The sequence below is a fragment of the Akebia trifoliata genome, chromosome 7, assembly GCF_017979445.1.
Source record: "Akebia trifoliata isolate Shusen 1 chromosome 7, ASM1797944v1, whole genome shotgun sequence".
NCBI lineage: Eukaryota > Viridiplantae > Streptophyta > Magnoliopsida > Ranunculales > Lardizabalaceae > Akebia > Akebia trifoliata.
Window position 1 is genome coordinate 22,437,354 of NC_141381.1, and position 16,434 is coordinate 22,453,787.

The window sequence follows — 16,434 nt, forward strand, 5'->3', positions numbered from 1 at the left end:
TTAGCCTATTCAAGAGGAATAATGTCAAGGGGGCATTCATTTATTTGAATCATGGGAATAACTCAAATAATATCCACCAAAACATAAAGGGATGTAAATACATGGTTTTTGAGTTCAAAGATCACCACTATGTGAATTTGGAGTCGTCGCCATTCTTTTTATAAAAATGTGTGAATGGTCACTCGGAAGGTATTTTTTGAAACAAAATTTGATGTTTTGGCATCGTAATAACTCTCGTACGGTTTCGAATATTGATCCACCTAAGATCTAGATAAGAGTTCAGTTAGATAGAGAGGAGGTATTAGGCACCCCTTTCTTTCCATCAAAATGTGGTAACCTTTAAAAATATGGTCATTTTAAGAACATAAAGGAAACAAAAAAAAAAATCAAACAAACAACAATTTGTACCTTTAAACATAAGGGGTTTAATCTTGGCTTAGATCGTAAGGATCATCTCATTGAAAGATATGATCTTCACATAAATCTTGCTTTGAAGACATTATTTTGAAAAGTGTTGACTTATGGATATGAGCCCACTTTCATGGATTGAGGAAAACCCAACTATCAATAACCTTAAAAAGAGTTGAGTGGTGTGTGCAAATTGTGTTTGAGAATTTAAAATGATTTTCTTTTAAAAGTGATTACAACTTCTACACTTTCGATCCAATCAAAGTCCGATCTACTAGAGGTAGGGGAGGGTGAATATTACATCTCAGGGGTTTTCTAAAATCAAAATTAAAGAAGTGAGGGAAGGGGAGATAGAATAGGGAGATGGAGAAGGGGAAGATAGGGAATTTACATAAATTGAAACTCCTAGACCTACATTGAGGCTTGAAATTTACTTCTTCTTATTCTTAAGTTCTTATGTCCTTAGTAGAATTATAAAAGTTATTTCTTAGAGAAGAAAAAGTTAGTGAGAGGGAGAGAGAGAGAGATTTAAGTAGAGATTGAAGAGGATTTTTAGAATTTCTTTGGGGGCTTGAGAGCATAAGCTTTTGCAGGGAAGATGGGGATTTTTATAAGTTTCTTAGATTGCTTTTTGAGTTAGAGATGTCCAAGATAAGATGTTGGGGGATAATGACATGAGGTTTAGGCATGGGATGTTTATTATTTTGATGTTAGGGAGGGGTATATTGTAAAAGTGGATGGATTGTTTTTTACTCAAACTCATAAATAAGATCCAATTGGATTGGTTAGGCAACCTATTCCTAGGTTGAGGTTGAAGATTATGGGTATTTGATAAAAAGAATGACTTGTGTAAGGGATTAGATGGTTAGGTTTTGGGAAGGGTGAGTTTAGTTGTGACATGTGTCCCATAGTAGTAGACATGTGTAGCTTTATGATGGGTTGTGTGAGGAAATTAAGGAGAAGGGGTGTGAGAATTATTTGCAATGAATTTTTTGATGAGATGATGAGGGTGGGTTATGACATATAGTATGGATTGATTAGTTTTTTTAGGGTAGTGATGAAATTAAGTAGAATGGATTTGGGAGGTGAATTGTGGTGATGACAAGTGTCTACATTGATGATCAAGAGTTGCATGGATCTTGATTGGCTATGATCATGGATATAGGTGTGGCTTTGGGCTAGAATATGGGTTTAATTAGAATAGGCCTTTGTGTGTTGGGTTTGGGATTAGGTATGTGACTTAGGTTAAAATTTCCATTGGAATTGTTTTAAGTCTAGAGTTAAGGTAAGATTTGTCCTAAGGTGTGGCTTAAACGGGATTTAGGGTGATTAAGGATTGGTGGGCTTAGGAATGTGCTCGAGACTTAATAATAGGTTCGGATTTGAAAATGTGGTGGGCTTAGAAGCGTTATTGCGGCGGGTCCATGAGGCCTTTAGAGGTCTTTTGAACAAAATACCTAATTTTGAATATTTGAGCCCTTAGGCTTGTTAACGGATTTTTGGTAGAAAAATAATTTTTTGTGTCATTTCAAGTGAGTCATGTTCAAATTGGGGTGTTTACAAGGGGTATTTAAATATTTTATAAAAATAGGCTTATTTGAAGCCCATAGTGTTGATCAAGCTCGGGCTTGGGTATTGGTGCTCAACCCTACCTATAGACACCCGATACCACTTAAGTTCGATGCCTCCTAGCCTAAAGTCAGTCCATTACAAAATCGATCCACCCCATTTGCATCCTTATTAACAATTCTATTTCTTTCAATTTCAAGTATCAAAAAAAAAAAAAAAGATTTTTGTGAAAGTTCAATGGACTTTTAGATAAGGGTTTGTTTGATTACATGAAAATTAAATTTCATGGATTTTCAATTTCTTGAAAAAATTATAAGTAAAAAATATGAACCATGGAAAAATTTGATTATATCATTCCATTGCTCTCGAGAAAATAATGGGGGGAGAAACAACAAGAGAAGAAGAGGATAAGGAGTTGTAGAGAGAGAGAGAGAGGACAGGGCGAGATAAGGACACAGGCGAAGGGAGGAGGTAGAGAAAGAAGAAAACAATAGAGTGTGAGAGTGAAAAAGAGAGAGGTAAGAAGGGCAATGATGATGATAATGAGCAAAGGTGGAAGGAGGAATAATAAAAAAGAAGTAAATGGATTTTAGGAGTAGTTTTTTTATGAGGGTCAATATTTTTTTTCAGGAAAAAAAAAATCAATCAAAGAATGGAAAATGAAAATTCTACCCATTTTCCATAAGTAATCAAATACACCTTGAGAAAAATCTCAAGTGGTTTTGGCAAGAGATTAAGACTTACTTGTTTAAGATTGGTAAAAACTTTATTGCAGAGGTTGAAGAGTTTGAGGGTGTTGGAACTTTGGGAGAAACAAAATTAAAGGTATTTTGCTTAGAGGCTGAAGATAAGGACATTTATATCATTTCCCATTAGTATCTCAAAGAAGACCAAGGTCAAAGGTACATCGCCACATATTGAAAATAGAAGGGTAACTCAAGTATTACCAAAACCAGGAAGGTCACCTCCGAATCACCCATAAGTCAGCATTTCAGAGCCGTGGCTCTCTTTGCTTAGCACCTTTCTACGCCAGTGTGAAAAGACATAAACGTCCTTCAAATTATTTTATTAAAGCTGGCATTGGCATCCCAACTTTCACTTATTACACACCAAATACTTAAATTATTTACCACACCCCAATTAAGAATTAAGATTAAAAGACACTCTTTCAAACATTACAAAATAATATCAATAGCAGTTTACAATTATGATTAGGCTCATATAAAATTCTAAGCCCTAAAGAGAAAAAAATATTATTTTAGCACCTCAACTTTTACTTATTACATCCAATTAAAAATAAAGAAAATAAACAAATGATTGGAAATAAGTAAAAGTTGGAGTGCCAATACAAGTTTTTTTTTTTTTCCTTTTTCAAACGTTCTATTTTTTGGGTGTAGGATTTTATAAGAACTAATCATAAGTGTAAATTAACCATAAAAATTATGTGAATGGGTATTATAAACATTACCTCTTTGTAATGTTTGAAGAGTGTGTTTTAATCTTAAATGGGGTTGAGAAATAATGTAAGAGATTGGGATGTAATAAGTAAAATCTAGTGTGCCAATAGTAGTTCTTTATTTATTTATTTTTAATATATATATATATATATATATATATATATATATATATAAAAGAGAATAAGAGATACATCCCTTATTTTTAATTGTGATAATTATATTCTTAATTGTTATTGGATAACAATTAAATACGACAACTCTTTCTCTCTCATGCCCATAGTGAAAAAAAAAAAAAAAAAAAAAACTTTTTAATTTGATGACATTCAAAAACATGATACGATGCAATGGAGTTGTAGAAGATAAAATTATATGAATTTACAAAAATATTAAAAATAATTTTTTTTCACCGTTAAATTTTATTTTTAAATTTGGGTGTTCGGTGATCGTCCATTATTAATGTCTTGGATCAAGTTCAAAAAATAATATTTTTTATTTATTTTTAATATGAATATTATCATGAAATCTAAAAAAATGTGTTAGTGGATTGTTAATGCGGGCGTTAATCCTTTTTAAAATTTGAAATCTAAAAAAATAAATACGAGCACAGCAGACAAGAGAAAGAAGCTCTCAAGTGTGTGAGCCAAAAACAATGGCCATTTAGCATTTCTCAAATGCGTTTGGTGCTGGTAGAGCTGTGAAATTAACAGATACGTGTAAGACATGCACGGAAATGGGACCCATGTCACTATTTCCTAAATTGTTCTTATTAGACACGTTGTATCACTCTCATTTAATTGTTCTAAGTACCTTACTTCATCAAAATTTTAATTGGGGTTTAATTATTAACCACAGAAATATCCAAGCGCACGCACAAAAAAGACAAACTCTAATTTTTTGTGTGTATTAATTCAAGAGAGATTTACTGGGTAATTTTATTTAAAAAACTCTCTTAATTTATCAAGTTAGTTAAGAACAAACCTTACTTTATAACTAGACTATCATGACTAACTTAATAAGATTTTAAATTTTATTTAAAGTTATTAGGCCTACATGAATTATAAAATTATCAATCCAACAATATACTTTCTAGATTTTATGAAAAAATTCATATTCAAAAGAAAAAAAAATCCAAAAAATAAAAATCTTATTGAGCTTGATCATAATTATTGAAAATGGATGGTTACCGAATACCCAAACTCAAAGTTAAGAAAATTAATTGTTTTTTTTATTTCTTTTTTAAATTCTTAGAATTTTGTCTTTTACAATCCTATGACATCAAATCATATTTTTAGATACGAAATATTAATTAGATTGGAATCTATTTCAAGGTATGTGAAATAACAAATTAAACGCATAAGTTTGAATTTTATGACATGGAGTCCCACTCCAAGGTCTGTTGGGTAACAAACTTAATAAAATGAGGTTTGTTGATTAATGAACTTTATAAAGTAAGGTTTTCTTAAAGTTGTCAAAACTCGAGTTCTTATAATACAAATGCAACAGTTAAATCTGCCAGGTAAATCTCTCTTAAATCAATCCATTTCAAATATGAATGAATGTGTTTCTTCAACCAAAAAGCATTATTAACACACTGCCATAACAGTTATTATTACATTTTGGTAAGGGTAATATCGTCATTTAAAATATGTTACCATGAGAAAAGAAGTTGTCATCTTGCCCTTGACATTTTACCAATTGTATATAGTACAAGTGTTCATTGGTGAAAGGAGAGACATCTACTTTTTATGTGGCCTAACGCCTAACACAGACACATCTTGCAGCTAGAAATGAGAAAAACGGAGAGACATCTACTTTTTTATGTGGCCTAACGCCTAACACAGACACATCTTGCAGCTAGAAATAAGATTTTTTCGTATGGGACCTGTCACTCGAGAAACTATTGTCCGTTGAACAAGAATCTTGAGTTCTCCTCTTTTACTTCACTTCCTCAATCCTATTTTGGAGTTTTAATTTTTTGAGTTCAATGAATGGACATTTGGCAATTGGTTTATGGCAACGGAAGAAAAATACCACTTTTCTTTTTGTAAAAAAAAAATGCTGAAGTAACATGGAAATTGATATCGTTCAAGACATTGTTGACACGGATGTGTCTTTAAAACCATATATTATTTTCATTAAGACACGAGTGAGAAATATTCATGGTTATGTGCATACTAATGTTCCAAACGATGTCAATTTCAATGTTACTCTAGCACGGCTCATTTTTTAATGCTCAAAATAGGGTCATTTGCTATAATTACTCATGTTTTTGGATAGAAATGCCCCTACCTACATTTTCTTTAGTAAATTCTTGAAGAATATTCTCCTAAATTGTAATTTCCTCATTCCCAACATTTTATATTATAGAAATAGAGAGAGATCTCCAATTCCAACGGGTTGGCTCAATGGAAATTATGGACTGATAAGTGATTAATACTCGTAGGTCATGAGTTCAACACTCAATATGAGTATTAATTCCTCAGAGGCCAACCGCGAGGGCGAACCCTCATTTACTTAGTATGTGTGTTGCCACGTGTCCCGGGACTAGTCCTTGGACAAGATCATGGTCTATGGATTGGGCAAAACCCAAATACAAGTTCGGTCTACTGTCTATAGGGATACCCAATTATCAAAAAACAAAATAGAGAGAGATCTCCCCATTCTCCCTACCCAAACCCATCAAATAGCCATTAGAGCTTACTAACGAGACTCTGGCTTTGAAGAACGATAGTGAACCTTGAAGATATGTCCACTCTCATGATCTATTGGAATATTTCTCCAAATGTTACCGATATTTCCTCTCTTTATTTCATTTATTTAAATTTGTTTACATATTCTCATCAACCTTGATATATTTTTAATTATATAAATGAAAAATGATAGTTAAAAACTCAATGATATTGTGAAATTTTATAAGGTGTAATTCATAAAATCTACCCAATGTTGAACCTAGACGTTGGAATGAATGTATTAAAACGTCGAGGCTCAACGATACCTGTCATCAAAACTCAACAAATAGCTATAACAAAATGTTATAATACATTCTAGTGTCGAGGTTTGATGATAGGTAATGTTGAGCCTCGATGTTATAATATATTCATTCTAGTGTCGAGGTTCGACATTAAGTAAATTTTATGATTAACACTTTGACAATTTTGCCAAATTATTAGTTTTTTACTATACCAATTGCCATTTATATAACTATGAAGAAAAAATATATCAAGGTTGATAAGAATATATAAATAATTTTAAAATAAATGAAAGAAAGAAGAAAATAGTGATAACATTTGATGAAAAACTCTAATAAACCATGAATCGAACACGAGAGTGGACATATCTACAAGATTCACTATCTTTTCTCAAAATTAGAACCTCGTTAGTTAGTTAGTTACAATAGCTATTTGATGGGTTTTGGTAGAGAGCATGAAGATATTTTTTTCTACTTCAATGGGAGGGAGGAAGTTACAATTAAAAAAAATATTTTTCAAAGGATCATTAAAGAAATTATATGGTGAGGGCATTTCTATTATAAAAAAAAAAAAAAAAGAGTTACAATAGCAAATGATCCAATTTTGAGTATTAAAAAAAAGTGTCCCTTTTTTGTTAATGACAAAAACCTATGGAGTTTTTATGTTAAAAATCCTTGAGCTACATTCAAGAGTTTTTTTTTTTAATGAATTCCAAGGATCAAGAGGAGGTATAAAATTATTACAATTATGTTACTTGTTGGATTCTGATGCATTTGCTTAGAGGGTTTTGGATCGTGTGAAATCATGAATTTGAAACAATGAATATCAATCTTGAAGATTTAACTAAGGGTTTATTTGATTGCCCATGGAAAATGAGGAAAAATTGCATTTTTCATGTGTTTAATTAGCATTTTTCATAGAAATTAAATTTTCATCCTCATCTCTGAAGAATCAAGTTAAGGTTAGATTTCATTTTCTCACCACTTTTCACGGGAAAATGAATTCTACCCCCAAATATACCTTAAAAAAATCCTAAATAATAATAATAATAATAATTTCAAATGATAATTAACCCCATTTCAAAAAAGGTACATAAATTCTAAACAGAAAAAGGGGTTCGATTTTTATCCCTTCACCTTACAATTGTTGGCATTTAGTGAGAGACTGGATTTTGGGAGAAAATCACTCCTTTGTGATGGCAGATTGGACATTTGTGTCATTAAAGTATTTTATTTGTTTACATCTTTAAAAAAGGGATCCCAAGTCCCAAGCAGCCGCATTGCATGTTTGTGTGTTATAATACTCAACATAGCTTTGATACATCCCTTTATTCTAATACTGCCATGTTAAAACTTCTCATCTCATCCACAGCCGTGGCTAACTCTAACTTTTGAGTCCACCCATACAACACCCCAAAAAAAATTAATTAATTAATTGAGACCACAAAAATTAAATGCCACATGTCATTCGACTCACTTTGAGACTTTTTTATTGACCATTAAAATTAGGGTGAATTACACTTTGACCTTCTATAATTTATTATAATTACATTTTGACCTCTTAATATTTTGATAATTGTACTTTCCTCCTCTTTCATTGACAAGGTTATAATTTAGATGTTACTTTACTATTTTACTCTTTTATTTTATATTAATTTTTTTATTAAAAAATAAATTTTAAAATAATAATTAAAATGCCATTGAATTCATTTTTGCACATGCATATTTTTGTTTATAAAAAAAGAATAATATTTAATAAAAAGATAAAATAGTCTTTATAAAAATAATTTAAATGTTAAATTGACGGCAATTTGACAAGAGGGTAAGTGAATCCCTTAGATAATTATAAGGGAGGTAAGTGCAATTATCAAAATATTAAGGGGTCAAAAATGTAATTTACCCTAAAAATTATGCAGAAAAAATGATTTTTAGATGAATGTTCAATTTTCCTAAAATGTTATTTTCTACCCAAAATGAATTTTTTTTTCTTCTATTAGGTGGGAAAATGTTTTCACACCCCTTTTCCTTCAAAGAATTGTTGTTCTACCTACTAATCAAAATAAATAAAAATTGAAAAATCAACTGTGATTTTGACATTTTCTTTAATTAGGTGATCAAACAATAAAATGTTTTTTTCCATGATCAATTTGAAAATGAATTTTTTGCAATCATATAGTCCAAAATGTCAACATGACTAATGATTTTTGACATGAAAATATAGAAAATAATCATTTTGAACCGGTTGACTAGGTTTGCAAGTAATTTCGATGGCGACCGAAAATCAATAATCATGCAGATTTTTATCATCATGGGGTGTACGCAACATTCATATAATTACGTGGCACTTAAAGAACAGTTGCGATTACAACATAACTATTGGAAGTATATTATTGCTAATAGGTCCACACATATGCTTTGGAAATGGATCAAACATGCATTAGTTGCATCAAAATATTCGATCTGAGGTGACTCGATGCGACCTCCTCCAATCAATCTCATTTGTGATACATTAAATAGGCCACAAATTCTATAAGGAAACATTCTATTATAATGGTGACTTAGAGTTATTAGATTTGATGATAACCCTCTTTTGTTGATTTGTAGTCATTGACTTTACCTAACTTCATTAACAGTAATATAATTAATCAAGCTAAAGTTCCTTTTTTAGTAACTCTAACGAGAGAATAATCGAGTATGATAGGTTTTATTCATGAAAAATTGTCAACCTCTCTTTTTTGCTATAGTCTTGTATCATTTCAATTGATCACACCGTATTTATTTAGTGTTGTTTTTTAAATTTTTTGTCCTTACATATGTTAAGACATGTGTAGATCATTACGAGTGACAATTAAGAAACTTGTGCAAAGGTAAGTTTAGTAAGTTATCTAACTGATTGTTGTTGCTATTTATGATTAGCTCGTGCTTTTATATGTTGTTAGTGTACCACCTCCCATTCTCAAAATGTAGGCATTGTTTGTTTCTCTATTGCTCATTGTTCTATGGTGTCTTTCAAATGAGGTTTTAGCTAAACCTAAGTATCATGGGTTCGTCTCTAGTAATTTGAGCCAATTATGTGTTTGCAGGGACAAAGATGGTAAGGAGCTTGTGTGAGTGGGGGTGGGGGTGGGGCAATTTTCCTTACAAAACTTTAAGATATCCTTGTATTCCCCCCCCATCCCGACCCTCACCTCTCTCCTCATTTGCCCAAACCCCCTCACCCATTTGGCCTGACTTTTGTTATAAGAACTAAGATGAGGTTGACCCAACTTGTTGTATCAATGGAACATCCTAAATTTCATGTAATCACGATATATCTCATATAACACCGCGTGTCTCTATCTTCTAATATTTATTTACTCTAAAACAACGGCCATATATGGATCCGGAAGAAATGATTTTTCTTTAGAGGGCTGCTATTGGCACTCAAAATTTTACTCATTACACCCCAATTTTGAAAATTATTTATCACACCGCACTAAAGATTAAAACACTCTTCAACCATTACAAAGGCTTCGCTCAAATTATAATTTCAACATTGTAAAAATGATAACACTTTGAGTAGTTGTTTACAATTATGATTTAGCCCATATAAAATTCTAAAACTAAAAAAAAAAAAAGAGAGAGAGAGAATTTTTATTAGCACCCCAATTTTTACTTATTTTCAATCATTTACTTAATTTCTTTATTTTTAATTAGAGTGATGTGACGCTAATAGCAGCTCTCTTTCTTTATCATGAGAATCTGTCAAGAAATTGTTCAAATGGTTGACGATAGTTGGGCATTAAACATTTATTTATGCTTATGAGATAACCTTCACCACGCCTTCCACATAGGAAGGGATAAGGTTCTTGACATCTTTTTCGTATGGAGGGCCAAAACTTCAACTCAATTCCAGCCTTGAGAGTTCCAATACATTGTTTCTAGCTAACCACAAAGATAGTGCAAGTGGCACCCATCAAAGGATTGAAACCCACCTACCTATCTAAGAGATCAATGAGTCAAAAGTTAACCTGATATATGATCTTGACCCCTCACATTTCCTTTTTTATTATTTTGTTATTATTACTTTTTTATAAATGCCCTCAATCATTATCATCTTTTTTTTTAATGAACAATAATGAAATCTTATGCCTAACATTTGAGATTGGATAAACAAATTCTAACCCTTCATTTAATTCCAAATTTTATTATTTTCATACACTTGAAAAAATAATTTTTGTGAATATTGTTATTGTTCTATATAAATCCACTTTCCTAAATATTGGTTGGATTGGTGATTCATAATCTTCGAATTTTTTTTTTTTCTTATGATATTTGATTTTCATATAAACACATTCACGAATGGCTCCAATCATGTCAAATGCATTTTCTTTTTAATGGGTAAACTGGATTTGAACCCATGACCTCAACTTATTCATCCACACATGTCAAAATGTTACCCAAATATTTAGGGTTAGTTAAAGAAACCTTAATCTTTCATATCATTCTAGCCAAAATCACATGTTCTTTTATTGAAAATGCATTCACATCTTTATTTTCAAAATCATTTGAGATTGGGATGATTCATTATCGTTCATGTCTTGCCCTCAAACTCTACATGAATCCCAAGGATTCTTCTTTTAGATATCAAGGCATAATTAACTATCTCATCCCATTTTAATATATAATAATAACTAACAATAATAATGCGGTAGAAATATATATTGTCAATAAAATAATAGAGTGTAGAAGCTAATGACAACCATAACTATGATCCATAATATTCAAGTCTTATTAAAATAAGTTTCACCAATTGAAACAAAAGACATAACTAAGTAATAATATTGAATATAAATCGACACGCATTGCCCTGATATAAGTATCTCAAACTGAAATATAAATATCCTAAACTCTAAATACTACTCAAACTAATAGAGGTGGTGAAAGCACCCTCGATCCGCGGGGTGAGCGGATCCACTTTTGACCCTTGAGGTTTGGGAGTTGCCACCTAGTTATTACGGTCTAGGAACCAAACTGACTCTAAAATTGATAAAAAAAACTAATCTACTACAGAAAAAACTGAATCCGGAGATCATATTACGGGGTAGGAAGGTGTTAGGCACCAACCCCGCCCGGCCAATGACGGTCTCTACTTATCCCAAATATAACTACATCGCTAATGACAAAACCTAGATAAAAAAATAACAAAAACCTTACCTTCGATCTGCAAAGGTTCTATTCCTTCAGATCTGGTGAAAATGCTCCTTGTACCGTACTCCTTACTTCGTTCTGTCTCCGAATCTGATTTTTGATCTCCGAGGTAAAGTATCTCCTTCTTGGATCTGGGTGCTTTGAATTTGTTGTGGATTTTGGGAGATTTTTGAAAGGCTTTTAGGTATTTTTTATGCTAAAATCAAAGCATGGGTATTAAGTAAGGAGTTGGGGCTTCAAAATTAGGGTTTTGGGGAGGTTGGGGAGGCTTCTTCACCTACTTTTTCTAGGATTTTTTCTTTTATACGAAAATAGGGTGTGGAGGCTCCTTTTTATAAAGTTTTTTAGAAGCATTAGGGTTTGATTAGAGTTTCTTTTAGAGTTTTAATTAGGGTTTTGACTTTGATCTTATGAGATGGACTTAGTCTTTAGGGTTTTGACTTTGGTCTTATGAGATTGACTTGATTAGTTTAGGTTAGGGTTTTGACTTAGGGTTTTGACTTTAGTCTTATGAGATTGACTTTAATTATTTGACTTTAGTTTTTCTTGGTTGGCTTTTAATATCTTGACTTTAGTCTTACTTGATTGACTTTAAGATTTACTTTAGTCTTACTTGATTGACTTTAATATTTCACTTTATATTATTTAATGATTTTTTTATTAATTTCGAAAATTTTAATTATTAAAATTGTAAAATTACCGTTTTGCCCTCGAAGAGGATTTTTTACGTTTTAAGTCGTTTTTCAATGTTTCAGGATGTTTGGAATCAGTTTTTCGTAAGGAATTCAATGGGAATGTTGGTTTTTATCATTTATGAAATTTTTTGTGTCAAATGGTCATGAATTTTATGAGGGGTATTTTCGTAATTTTATCGAATTTTGTGAAAATTGACGAAGTGGTTTATTTGATTTCGATTGATTGTTTTATGTGTTTTGAATGGGTTTTCCTAAGCGTAACGTAGGTTCTAGGGTTGTTTTGATGTTAGGGGTATTTTGGTAATTTGGTCATTTTTAGTGGTTTTTATAGTGAAGCTTCTTTTTTATTTGCGAGATGATGATTTCTATGTTTCTGGGGTCGTATTTTCCTAACGTAGCGTGGTTTCTAAAGTTTTGTCAGTTCAAGATACCTCATCCGGATTTCTGAAACATATCTGGTAACAAAATAAAGCATTGGAATAGACATCCATCATTGAGAACCGTTGCGATCGGATTGACGAGTTGATTAATCAGGCGAGTACAAAAATGGGGTGTCTACAGGTGGGCTACTCATCGACACCCTCAACTTTAGGTACCTCTTCATGAATCTCCTCCTCAAAGACTGGCTCCTCAATAGTTGTATAATATAAAAATGTGAATGGTAGGGTAAGTAACGAGGGTTACCCAACATAAAATCTACCGTTAGAACGTTTAGTCACAACATGCAATATATAATCATACTGAAATTTAAATTATGTAGGTTTTGATATAATATAACATTCGAGTAAATACTATATGGAAATAAAAATAATAAAAACAGGTATATTAAGCATCAACCTATTAGTCTTATCATGTAAAAATGTAATCAGTTCTATCATGCTTTCAAAGTAAGAAAATATTTATCTTTCAACATACAATAAATATAAAAATAATGTAGATACGTGAGGATTCAAAATCTTTCGAGATTTTGATCTCATCTAGTTGAGGTTTAAGAGTCGCCACCATTCAATTAAAGTATGGATGAACACCATAAATGAGTTTTAAAATTCTATTTTTCTTGAATTGTAGTGACTCTCATATTCAAATGATAAAGGGGAAAGATCTACTTAAAGAATTAAGGTAAGAAGGTTCGATTGAGGGACAAAGAAGGTATTAGGCACCTTGTCCCTCTCATTCAAAGATGGTTATTATAAATTGACCATTTATGAGATTAAAAACTATTTTTTAGGTTTTGAAAGTAGAAAGAGTTATATAAACAATTTAGGAAAATTCAACTATAGTAATTTTAAGAAATAAAGAAATTAAACTAATAAGGAAGCTAAAAGTGAAAAATGGTGCTTACTGAAATTTTTTGTGAGCCTAGGAGTTTGGTGGAAATCCACATGGATTTCATCATCTTTAATCCCAAAACTCTTTTGAAAGCTTATGTGTACACTTGGGATCATCTTTTTGTTAATTTATCTTTTTTGAGGTATCCATGAGTTGAACACCACCATAAAAAGACTAAGGGCCTTTATGCATGAGTTGTGTCATCTTTAAGACTATCTTGTGTAAATTTCGATAATTAGGTAGAGATGTAGGAAGATCACCACCTTTGATTATTAATCTCTTTACAAATAAAGAGTGTGATGGATGCAAATGTGTATGCATAGAGTATTCCTAGAGGAACTTATTCATGGTCTTATGTTAGAGAAGATTATGTCACATGAGTGAGGGGTTACTCTCTTTCCTCATTGCCATTATAAACTAACAAAGATTTACTCTAGACATTTAAAAGTGGTTCAAATAAATTGCAAGAAATTTAAAGGACTTGAAGTAAAGTGCAAGGCATTTTAATGCTCTTGAAAAGCTTATCATAGATTTATTTTAGGAAGATTACTTCACATAAGTTAAGAATTACTCTTTTTTCTCTATACCATTAAACTAGAAATGAAATTACAACTGCATTGCTTAGAATTGAAATAACATTAAAGTAAAAGTGCTTGAAATGTAAAGAAAGAAATTTAGATAGAAGTGAGGGAATGAGGGAGGGGGGAGGGGGGGGGGGTTTAACTACATAAAGAAAAATAAAAAAAATATGAACTCCTCTCCACCTTGGTCTCTTTTTTTTTTTTTTTTTTTTTTTGATTTAGGCTTCTTGGGTATTTGAAAAAGGATTTGGGTAAAGATTTGGTAAGCTAGAAAACTTTGAGGAATGATTTGGATAGAATTTTAGATCACTAGAGCTTCTCCCCCTTTTTACCTTGGATGGGTTTCTTATTTATAGGATTTTGGGAAACCCTTGAGATAAACTTATCCTAAATCTCATAGTTCTTAATATTCCCACTAAAACCATTCTCAAGGACACTAAAACCCACTTGTCAAAGAGTCATTGATTGTCTTTTACAATTCTACGAGTCTAAGCAATGATGATAATCAAATGACATAATTGTAAAAGATAACAAGTTTTAGAGAATTCTCAAGGAGAGTCAAAAGAGTTTAGATTTTAGGTAAAACAAAAATAAATTAGGCTAGATGACATGTAAATATGAATTTGGATTTTGAATATTAATGTCATTTAGCTTGGCTAACTCTCTAACAACGTAGGGATAATCTAATATTTGTGCATAAGTTCTAGAACCTTATAATGGTTGGGCAAAATTGTCAATGCCCTTAGAAAATGATCAAATTACATTGAATCCCTTTGGATTGAGGATAAACTTAGGGTTACAAGAGTAAATCACCTTAATTTGACTCTAACAAGATGGGGTTAAGGTACTAATTGAGCTCATGTGGGGATCAACACTTGACCAAGGATCTTTGTTAGAAGATTTAGGAAATTTCTTGAAGATTAAAGTGCAGGAATTATTAAAAGATAAAATGAAGGAATTTCTTGAGGGAAAAGTCATTAAGAAGGAGGATTAGGGGATCATTTCTCTTAAAGAAATTTGAGCACACATGGGCTTGTAATTGCCTAACAGAATTGGCCTTGAGTTAGTTATGACCTGAACAAACTTATGCCTGATTGAATGTGACCTTCATATAGTGTAAAAATTAAATATAGCAGTGGGTCACCCCTTTACTGTGCAAAACTTTACTTTGGCCATAGGTGAGGTTCGGTCAAGCCAAAAACTGGCCTAGCCTAGGGTTACTCACGGCCAGGTGTAGACACCCCATTTTTGCACTCGCCTGATTAATCAACTCGTCAACTAGATCGCAACGGTTCCCAATGATGGATGTTTATTCCAATGCTTTATTTTATTACCAGATATGTTTCAGAAATCCAGATGAAGTATCTCGAACTGACAAAACCTTAGAAATCATGCTACACTAGGAAAACACGACCCCAGAAACATAGAAATCATCATCTTACAGACAAAAAGAAGTTTTACGATAAAAATTACTAAAAAAAGACCAAATTATCAAAATACCCCTACCCTTAAAACATCCTTAGAGCCTACGTTACACTTAGGAAAACTCATTCAAACACATAAAACAACAAATCGAAATCAAATAAATCATTTCGCCAATTTTCACAAAATTTGACAAAATTACGAAAATGCCCCTCATAAAGTTCACGACAATTTCATATAAAAAACTTCATAAATGACAAAAACCAACATTACCATTGAATTCCTTATGAAAAATTGATTCCAAAATATCCTGGAACATTGAAAAACGACTTAAAATGTAAAAAATCATCTCCGAGGGCAAAACGATAATTTTACAATTTTAATAATTAAAATTTTTGAAATTAATAAATAAACCCTTAAATAATATAAAGTGAAACATTAATAAAATTAATTTAAAAATTTTAACCAAAAAATCGACCAATCAGGCTTTCAGACAAAATTGTTGATGGTTGCGAGGATATTTATTCAAGGACCCCTCCATCTGGGGCCCAAAGAATTAAAGATATAATAAAAAGATGTCTCCAAAAATTAAAGTCAATCAAGTAAGACTAAAGTCAATCTTAAAGTCAATCAAGTAATGCTAAAGTCAAGATATTAAAAGCCAACCAAGAAAGACTAAAGTCAATCTCATAAGACTAAAGTCAAAACCCTAAATCAAAACCCTAATATAAACTAATCAAGTCAATCTCATAAGACTAAAGTCAAAACCCTAAATCAAAACTCTAATCTAAACTAATCAAGTCAATATCAGAAGA